The sequence below is a fragment of the Kogia breviceps genome, chromosome 13, assembly GCF_026419965.1.
Source record: "Kogia breviceps isolate mKogBre1 chromosome 13, mKogBre1 haplotype 1, whole genome shotgun sequence".
Classification (NCBI taxonomy): domain Eukaryota; kingdom Metazoa; phylum Chordata; class Mammalia; order Artiodactyla; family Physeteridae; genus Kogia; species Kogia breviceps.
This window is the reverse complement of record NC_081322.1, coordinates 50,218,277-50,228,400: the sequence shown is the minus strand read 5'-3', so window position 1 is coordinate 50,228,400 and position 10,124 is coordinate 50,218,277. Positions and strand designations below refer to the sequence as shown.

The window sequence follows — 10,124 nt, the reverse complement described above, 5'->3', positions numbered from 1 at the left end:
TGGGCACGACAGCGCCGTTAGTTAAATAGATACAAAATGAAGGGCGAGGAGACGCTTTTCCACCCACACTTTGTGGAATAGGTAATATGTGGGCTGCACCTGGGTCTTCTTCCTCCAATTCCAACCTGGAAAGTCTGGAATAAGAAAAAGATGATTAAAGGTGGGATCAGTTACGCCCAGGTTTCTTCCGTGCGGTGGGCACAGCAGGAACATAAAAGGAGAAAATGGAAGTGTCAGGAGACCAAAGGGCAACAAATATAATAGAGAAGGGAAAAGCAGAGGAGAAACCACAAAAGCATACCAAGACATGCAATTTTCAAAAAATTCATGACCTAAACCGTTAGTAAGTAAAAATTTGTGGCAGACACTACAAGTTCAGAGGAACCTTTGCTTGATTATTCCCCATTCAGTGTCAGTGTATTTATGCTGCTTGACTACCTCTGTAGGGAAAGGGAGAGCTTGTAACACGTTTGTAAGGTTGTTGAACTGTTTCTATTTACTAAGTAAGAGGGGTATAAAGGGATTTTTTTTTTTTTTTTGCTACTGCATAAACCATTTTTTTCCTTAAGTATTTTGAATGAAACCATTAAACTTGGCTAATTAAATTCAGAGAGAAAATTATTTCTTAAGTATCATCTTTGCTGGAAGTTTTCTTAGTATGGTGCGGAGAATTTTTCAGTTATCATTCTTTGGGCATTGTTCATACTTAAGTAGATTGCTTTTGATGACTTCTTCATCTGATGGTCTTTTGAAAATTAATATGGGACAGCTAATACCAGGCCTCCCCGCATTTAGGGAGAGTACCTAGAGTGGGGATCCCATTTTATTATCAGTGGATTAGCAGTCAAATATGACCTACTAGAAAAGGTTGCCTCAAGCCCAGTTGCTTTTGTGCATTAGACTATAAGAGTGATACTGTGGTGACAGATGCAGATTACGTTGAGTGATAAACTGTATTTTCTGTTCGCTGTTATTAGTACCGCCTCAGATAAAGTATAAATTGCTGTATGCTGTAAGACACACTGGACATATAAGATAAATAACCATTTGAAGTATAAAACATGACTCCCTTGAGAATGGTGTATGCAGTTTCCTGATTACTGCAGGCACACTTAAGAGGAGATTCTAATCCACTTGCTTTATAAAAATGACCTTATAAGCTTGGTAAAATCAAGTGCATTTTGAATCTGACCACAGGTGTGTGTCATAATAAGGTGCGTTTGCTTCTGGTGGATATGCAGCATGAAGAATGAGAAGATTTACTGGATACTACTAGTTTGGCTTAGTTTCTTTGACATCTTTTGTTTAACATGTCATACATAACAGTATTTAAGGGGAAAAAAACCCCTCCCTATTAGTTCACTGGAAGCCACAGAATTGGCTCCAGGCCTTTCATGTTGCCTTTCCCATCTTAACTCTCTTTGTTACTGCCCCTCAGAAATATTAAAGAGCCTTAGGGTGTGCTCTCCAATAGTTTCCTCACCATTGACAGTGCTTTCCAGGAAAAGCCAAAGGGATTCTCAGATGTACCCTCGCATATCTCTAAATTAACTGGCATGCCATAGGGGTAAAGATTGTAAAAGCATTATTCTGGTTTCAGAGGCAGTCTATAAGATCTGTTGCTGAACAACTTTTTGGAGACCCTCAAACAGTTAACCATATTGCAACAGATGGGTCACCATGAATGCTGTCATGTCTTAGGTACCCAAGGGGACCCACGTGATCCTTGGAGGTCTACACGGAATGTAATCCCCAAATCACTTCTCTCTGTACAGACTGCTTGGGGGAAGGATGGCTGAAAAAGGATGCTTTGGCTCTTAAATGAACAAAGCCTAAATTAAAGCCTAGGACAGAGATAAATGAACCTAGTTACCTATTGTTATGGGCCGAATTGTGCCCTCCAACCCCAAATTCATATGTTGAAGCACTACTATGCCCCCAGTACCTCAGACTGTGACTGTATTTGGTGACAGGGCCTTTAAAGAGGTGGTTAAGTTAAGTGAGTCCCTTAGGTTGGGCCCTAATCCATTCTAACTGGCATCTGTATACGAGGAGGAAATTTGGTCGTAAAAAGAGACACCAAGGGCACTCATGCACAGGAGAAAGACCAGGTGAGGACACAGCAAGAAGACGGCCATTTGTAAGTCAAATGAAAACAACCTTGCTGACACCTGATCTTTTATGTCTAACCTCCAGAACTGTGAGAAAATAGATTTCTGTTGTTTAAGCCACCCAGTCTGGTGTTTTGTTATGGCAGCCCTAGCCAACTAATGCAGGTGTAATTTTTCCTCCCAGAATTAAGTTTATTTGGTACTCTAAGTGTGTTTAATCCACGTACTGTCCATCTATCAAGGGGCCATTTAGCCATGCCAGCAGGTCGTGGGGTGGGGTGGGGTGCTGTAGCTGTTCCTCAGAGGAAGTGCCTGCTGTAGGGCGTGCACACCTTAAATTCTGAGCAGACCAGATGCAACTCGCGTCTGTGTTCCAAAGCTCATCTACAGAGGGCTCCTAAGTATCTTAAACTTGAAGTTAAATTGAGGTCACACACAAAACTAGATGAAGGAGTGAGTTCAAATGTACTAGAATTAAATTGGATTAAGTTAAAATATACTGGATTAGGGGCTTCCCTGGTGGCGCAGTGGTTAAGAATCCGCCTGCCAATGCAGGGGACACGGGTTCGAGCCCTGGTCCGGGAAGATCCCACATGCCACGGAACAACTAAGTCCGTGTGCCACAACTACTGAGCCGGCGCTCCTCAACAAGGGAGGGCCACCGCAAAGAGAAGCCAGTGCACCGCAGCAAAGAGTAGCCCCCGCTCGCCTCAACTAGAGAAAAGCCCGGGTGCAGCAACAGAGACCCAGTGCAGCCAAAAATAAAAAATAAATTAAATATACTGGATTAAAATGTATTAGAACTAAGAATTAAATCAAATCTCAGACCTTACCTGCTGCAGAAGTTATCATAGGTATGGAAATGCTGACCTCTTGCCTTTGTTCAAATCCTAAATTTCACCTGGGGTAATTATATTATCACTGTGTTGAATTCTCTTTGAGAAGACATTTGCATTATCGTCCCCATCTCTTAAAAAAATTCTCATGTAAGGCTTGTTGTAATATGATCTTTAGTTAGTTTAAAGGGCTCCCTATTATTATTAGTTATAGGATGTCAAAATTTCACGATAGTTTTAAATGAAAATTTCTGTATGAATGTAGAACGTAGAGATTTTCTGCAGTTTACAGACATTTCTAGAAGGAATAACTCCTAGAGTAAGAGTAATGACTTTAATAATAATAACTCATTATATATATAGAGAGAGTATAAGTGTTAGATGCATTAACAGTAATGGTTAAAGTTCTATGGGAGGGAAAATATGGTATCACAATAAAGGCTGTGTGTGTGTATATATATATGGTATACATACAGATATATGGTATATATGTATATACCTATGATGTTTTCTTTACTATTTGTAAAAAAAATTTTAAATAACCTGTTTTTGAGACTTGTAGCATGCTGGTATGATAGGAAGGTAAGATATTATCATCTCCAGATAACAAATGAGGACACTGGTGCTCAGAAACCTGCTCCTTTAATTACTGACTTAGTGCTTCTCTGTTTTCTGCCCACTGTGTCGGATAATATTTAAAGTGGACTTTACCTGCAGAAAAGCAATTGGTATAATTTCCTGGAAGAACCCACAGGCTGGCAGACACTGTAGTAATGACTTGAATGAACTCTTGAGGAACAAAGCTCCATGAATGAGTTTTGCCCTGGTATATACTGGGAGTAAGAGGAGGCTGCAGCCAAGGCAGAGCTGTGGGAGCCTCCCCATTGAGGCTGCAGATGCCAAGTCTCCTGTTGCGGGAGGAGTGATTGGGAGTGGGGGAGGATAGATCCTGGAATGCATCATTACACTTTTAATAAGGTTTTTATGTTTGTTACATAACATAAAGTATGTCCCGCTCCTCCATTCTCTGTAACAGTTTCACTGTTTTGTGTTCATTGCCACCCACCGTTAGGTTACAAATTTGTTGAAGAGATAAGCTATGTTTGGCCCCTTATCCATAGCTGGACTATACTGTTAAACACCTTTTGGATCACTATCAATATTAGTCAGCTTTCTGAAGCACCATAATCATGTTTCTTTTGGACAACCTGCTGATGTCAATATCATGGTATTGTTTCTGACCAGAAGAATATGGATGGAAATGCTTGATAATTATATTCTGTTTTTTGTATCTAGTTTTTAACCATGTGTTCTTAGTCCTTTTATAAATGAAGCTGCTTCTAAGCTTGTTTCCTTTTGAACTCAGTCTCTACTTGTAGTCCACTGTGCTTCATGTTTTACATTCTGTCCTTTTGTCTTTCACCCTCCACCTCTTCTGTTTGTTAGAGGCTCTCTCCTTTTCCTAGTATCAGGAAGAATTCAGTGGTAAGTAGAGAGGGGACTCAAGTCTTTAAAACATCTCTAGGCTGGACCACTGCTTGCACAAAGCCTCTGCTGAGCACAGCAACTTTTTTAGTCGGTTACTATAGAGACAAATGACGTTAGATGGAGTCATGCTTGACGGAAGCTAGGCAAGTCAGCTTCCTGAGATTGGAGGCCTTATATGCAGAGTTATTTAGAAAAGGTAGAAAACTAGAAAGGATAGGAAGTGGAAAGGTTTCACATTGAACTGATAGCTAATTAACTGGTAGATCTCGTTGGTAGAATTTGTGCCTGTTAAGGACTTGAATCCAGCATGCAAAGAATCTATCTCCAAATACTCCCAGTATGATTACACAGTGATTTTTTTTTAAATAATGGATATGTTGCTATCAACATTTGTATACAGATTTTTGTGCAGAACATATGTTTTCATTTTTCTGGGTATATGCTTAAGAGTGGAGTTGTTGGATCATATGGTAACGAGAAGCTACTAGACTGTTTTCCAGAGTGGCTGCACCATTTCACATTCCCACCAACAGTGTATAAGCTTTCCAATTTCTCCACATCCTCACCAACACTTGTTACTGTGTCTTTCTGATTATACCTATGGGTGCTGTGAGCAGTCGTTCTCACTGTGGTTTTGATTTACATTTCCCTGGTGGCTAAAGATGTTGAGCATTTTTCATTTGCTTATCAGCCATTTGTATATCTTCTGTAGAGAAATATCTTTTCAGCTCCTTTAGCTATCTAAAAAATTGGATTGTTTGTCTTTTTATGGTTAGATTGTGAGTTATTTATATATTCTAAATATAGATAGAATATATAGTCTCTGATTAAGAGACTTGTATTTACCAGGTTTGCAAAATTTTTCTCCTGTAGTGTAGCTTATCTTTTCATTTTCTTGGGGGTGTCTTTTGCATCACAAAAGGTTTTAATTTTGATGAAGTCCAGTGTGGTAATGGCATAACAATATAGACCAACGGGACAGAGTTGATTGTCCAGAAATAAACCCATACATTTATGGTCAGTTCATTTTTGATAAGGGTTCCAAGACAATTCATTAGGGAAAGAATCGTCTTTTCAAAAGTTACTGCTGGGAAATTGGACATCCACATGCAAAAATATAAATTTGGATCCCTATTCACACCATATACAAAAAATAATTCAAGCTGGCTCAAAGACATCAGCATAAGGTGCTAAAAGTATAAAACTCTTAGAAGGAAACACAGGCATCAATCTTCTGGCCCTTGATTAGGCCATATTTTTGAGAGATGATAAAAAGCACAAGCAGAAAAAGTCTGAATATGGGGTGTTTTTCATTTACGTCATTTTCAATTTCTTTCAACAACGTTCTGTACTTTTCACAGTATAAGTTTTATATACTTCTTTTGTTAAATTCATTCCTAAGTATTTTATTCTTTTTGAGACTTTGTAAATGGAATTACTTTCTTAATTATATTTTCGTATTCTTCATTGCAAGTATATAGAGATAAAATGGATTTTTAAAAATTGATTTTGTATCCTTCAACCTTGATGAACTCATTTGTTAGTTGTAGTTTTTAGTGGTTTCCTTAGGATTTTCTATATGTAAGATCATGTCATCTGCAAACAGGGATAGTTTTACTTCTCCCTTTCCCTCCGGATGTCTGTTATTTCATTTTTTGCCTAATTGCCCTTCCTAGAACCTCCAGTACAGTGTTGAATAGAAGTAGTGAGAGTGAACATCCCTGTCTTGTTTCTCATCTTAACAGGGAAGCATTCAGTCTTACATCAAGAATGATGTTAGTTCTGGGTTTATCAGGTTGAAGAAGATGTCCTTTATCAGGTTGAAGAAGTTCTCTTCTGTTCCTGGTTTCAGTGTTTTTTCATGAAGGATGGTTGAATTTTGTCAAGTGCTTTTCCTGCCTCTATTGAGAAGATCATATGCCTTTTGTCCCTAATTCTATTAGTATGAGGATATTACATTAATTGATTTCCAGATGTTATACCACCAATCTTGGATTCCTGAGATAAATCTCACTGGGTTATGGTTATATAATCCTTTTTATATATTGCTGAATTTGGTTTGCTAGTATTTTGTTGAGGATTTTCGTATATGTAGTCGTAAGAGATATTGGTCTTTACTTTGATTTTTGGTGTATGGGTAATACTGTTGTCATAGAGAACAAGTTAGAAAGTATTTCCTCCTTTTCTACTTCTAAGAAGAGTTTGTGAAGGATTCATATTTGATTCTTTTAATGTTTGGTAGAATTCACCAGTGAGGCCATCTGTGTATGGTTTTCTCTTTGTGGGTAGTTTTTATTTTTTTTAATTTTTTTTTTTTTTTTGTGGTACGCGGGCCTCTCACTGTTGTGGCCTCTCCCGTTGCGGAGCACAGGCTCCGGACGCACAGGCCCAACGGCCATGGCTCACGGGCTCAGTCGCTCCGCAGCATGTGGGATCTTCCCGGACCAGGGCACGAACCCGTGTCTCCTGCATCGGCAGGCGGATTCTCAACCACTGCGCCACCAGGGAAGCCCCTGTGGGTAGTTTTTAAATTACTAATTCAATCCCTACTTATTATAGGTCTGTTCAGATTTTCTTTTTCTTCTTGAGTCAGTTTTGGTAGTGTCTTTTTAGAGTTTTGTCAATTTCATCTAAATTGTCTAATTAGTTGATATACAGTTATTTGTTGTGTCCCTTTGTAATACTTTTTATTTCTGTAAAGTCATTAATAATGTCCCATCTTTTTGATTCCTGATTTTAGTAATTTTATTCTTCTCTCTTTTTGGCTTGGTCAGTCTAGCTAAAATTTGTCAATTTTTGGATTCATTAATTTTCTCTATTGTTTTTATATCTGTTTCAGTAGTTTCTGTTATATATTATTTGCTTCCTTCCGCTTGCTTTGGGTTTAGTTTGCTCTGCTTTATTTCCAGTGTCTTAAGGTGGCAGCATAGATTGTTGATTTGAGATCTATCTTCTTTTTTTTTAAAATTTATTTATTTATTTTTGGCTGTGTTGGGTCTTCGTTGCTGCGCGAGGGCTTTCTCCAGTTGCTGCGAGCGGGGGCCACTCTTCATCGCGGTGCGCGGGCCTCTCACTATCACGGCCTCTCTTGTTGAGGAGCACGGGCTCCGGACGCGCAGGCTCAGTAGCTGTTGCTCACGGGCTTAGTTGCTCTGCGGCATGTGGGATCTTCCGGGACCAGGGCTCGAACCCGTGTCCCCTGCATTGGCAGGCAGATTCCCAACCACTGCGCCGTCAGGGAAGCCCTATCTTCTTTTTTAATGTAGACATTTATAGCTATAAGTTACTCTCTAAGCACTGCTTTAGCTGCATCCCATTAGTTGTGGTATGTTGTGTCTTCATTTTCTTTCATCTCGTTGTTCTCTAATTTCGCGTTGTTCAGCCAACTATTCATTGCATAAATACCTTTCTACACTATCTCTGATAAGTGGACTTTCCACTTTTACTTAAAGATTACTTTGACAAAAAGTTTATTACTTTGCAAGGTAGCTCATTCCTTTTTAAACACCTCAAGGTTTCCAGTAGTTCCCTGTAAAATTCTGCACGTTGGTCTCAGTTATTTCTTTGAAGCCACCCCAAATTAGCCTAATTGCTCTTCCATAGGGTAGTTCTCTAAATATGTAATAATTATTACTTTCTCTTCTCTAAATCTTTGTTTCAGGCTAATCATAGCCTATGCAGTAAACTATTTTTTAAGTGGCATTATTTCCATGTCCTTCATTATTTGTTTACTTTCTTTTTTATTAGTATTTCTTTTAAAATTTGATTCTCAATGTAGATATTAATACTGTACATCAGGAGTCAGCAACTTTTTTCTGTAAAGGGCCAGATATAAATATTTTAGATTTTTGAGGGCCATTCAATGTCTCTCACAAGTACTTGACTCTACCATTGTAGTGTGAAAACAGCCATAGACAATATGTAAATGATGAGCATGACTGTGTTCCAGAAAACGATTTTTACAAAAACAGGTGGTTGGGCCAGATTTTGCCCACAGATCATAGTTTGCTGACTCCTGCTCTGGATGTTATCTAACCAGTGCAGAACTTAGTGTGATTTTATCTTCACTTCTGAATGCTAGTCTTGCCTTAATGTATTTTTTAGATTGTATTGAAATATTCTGAGGGGAAGTTGGATATAATTCTCATTTATGCTCCTCTATAGGTAAGGTGGTTTATCCCCACCTCTGGCTTTTTTCAAGACTTTTTTCTTTACCTTTGATTTTCTAAAGTTTAAATCATATGCATAGGTATGGTTTCCTTAGTGTTTCTCCTGCTTTATAGTCTCTGAATTTTCTGGATCCATGATTTGGTGTCTGACATTAATTTTGGGAATTTCTCATTATTGCTTCAAACACTGCTTCTGTTCCTTCTCTCTTTCTTCTTCTGGTATTTCCATTATATACACTGTGTGTATGTTACACCTTTTGTAGTTGTTCCATAGTTCTTGGATATTCTGTTCTGTTATTTTCCATGTTTTTCTCTTTACTTTTCAGTTTTGGAAATTTCTACTGAGTATCCTTATTCTCAGAGATTCTTTCCTTAGCCATGTCCCCTCTACAAGTGAGCCCATCAAAGGCATTCTTCATATCTAGTGATTTTGATCTCTAGAATTTCTTTTTGATTTTTTCTTAGACTTTGAATCTCTCTGTTTACAATGTCAGAGACAAATTGTTGATATTCAATGTGAGAACCTGGTAGAGCTCTTGGAGGTGAAACTCACAGAAGTGTGTGTACCCACCCCCTCCATGACTGGGTTCCTAAGGAATTTTTAATTCTCAGAGTTGTCCACACAGAGGCTCCAGCAATTTGTCAGTTACAGTTCAGGGTTTCCTGTCCCAGTGCTGGTGCCCATAGAGGCTTCTGTTCTGGTAAGTTATAATTCTCTGTCTTTCCAATTTGGGGGGCAGCAGTTTGCCCTGTGAGCTCATTTTTTTTGATGGATCTTAGAACAATTGTTGATTTTTCAGTTTGTTTAGGTTTTCACTTTTTAGGATGGATTAGCAACTTCTGAGCTCTTTAAGTGCTGCACCAGAAACGAGAGGAGCTCACATAGCTTTTTTCCTATGTTTTCTTCTATAAGTTTTACATTTTTCATTTAGGTCTTTAATTCATTATGAGTTAATTTTTGTGTTAAATGTGAGGTATGGAGAAATATTGATTTTTTTTCTGTTTGCATAAGGATATCCAATTATTGCAGCACCATTTGTGGAATAGATTATCCTTCCTCTATCGAATTGCTTTTTCATTTTTATCAAAAATTACTTGACCATATATTTGTGGGCCTATTTTTGGACACTTATTCTATTTCATTATTCTGTCTGTCTATATCTTTTCTCCAGTACCACACAAAATTGATTACTTCAGCTTTGCAGTAAATCTGGAAATAGGGTCATGTGAGACCTCCTAGTTTCTTTTTTGGTTTGATTCTTCTATTTTCTTTGCTTCTCCATTTAAATTTTATAATCACCTTGTCAATTTCTATAACAAGAAAAATGCCACTAGGATTTTGTTTGGACTTGCATTGAATCTATAGAGCAGTTTGGGGAAACATCTTAAAAGTATTGAGTTTTCAGTTCATTCCATGAACATGGAATATCTCTTGATTTGATTACATCATCTTTGATTTCCTTTATCAATGTTTTGTAGTTTTTGCACACAGATCTTACACATCTTTTTTAAGATTTATA

At 38.1% G+C, this 10,124-nt stretch overlaps 1 protein-coding gene across 2 annotated transcripts in view; it reads left to right on the top strand.

The window, feature by feature from the left end:
• Positions 1 to 10,124, top strand: part of MCM9 (minichromosome maintenance 9 homologous recombination repair factor) — an 82,301-nt gene that overhangs the window by 39,350 nt on the left and 32,827 nt on the right. The window lies entirely within an intron of this gene.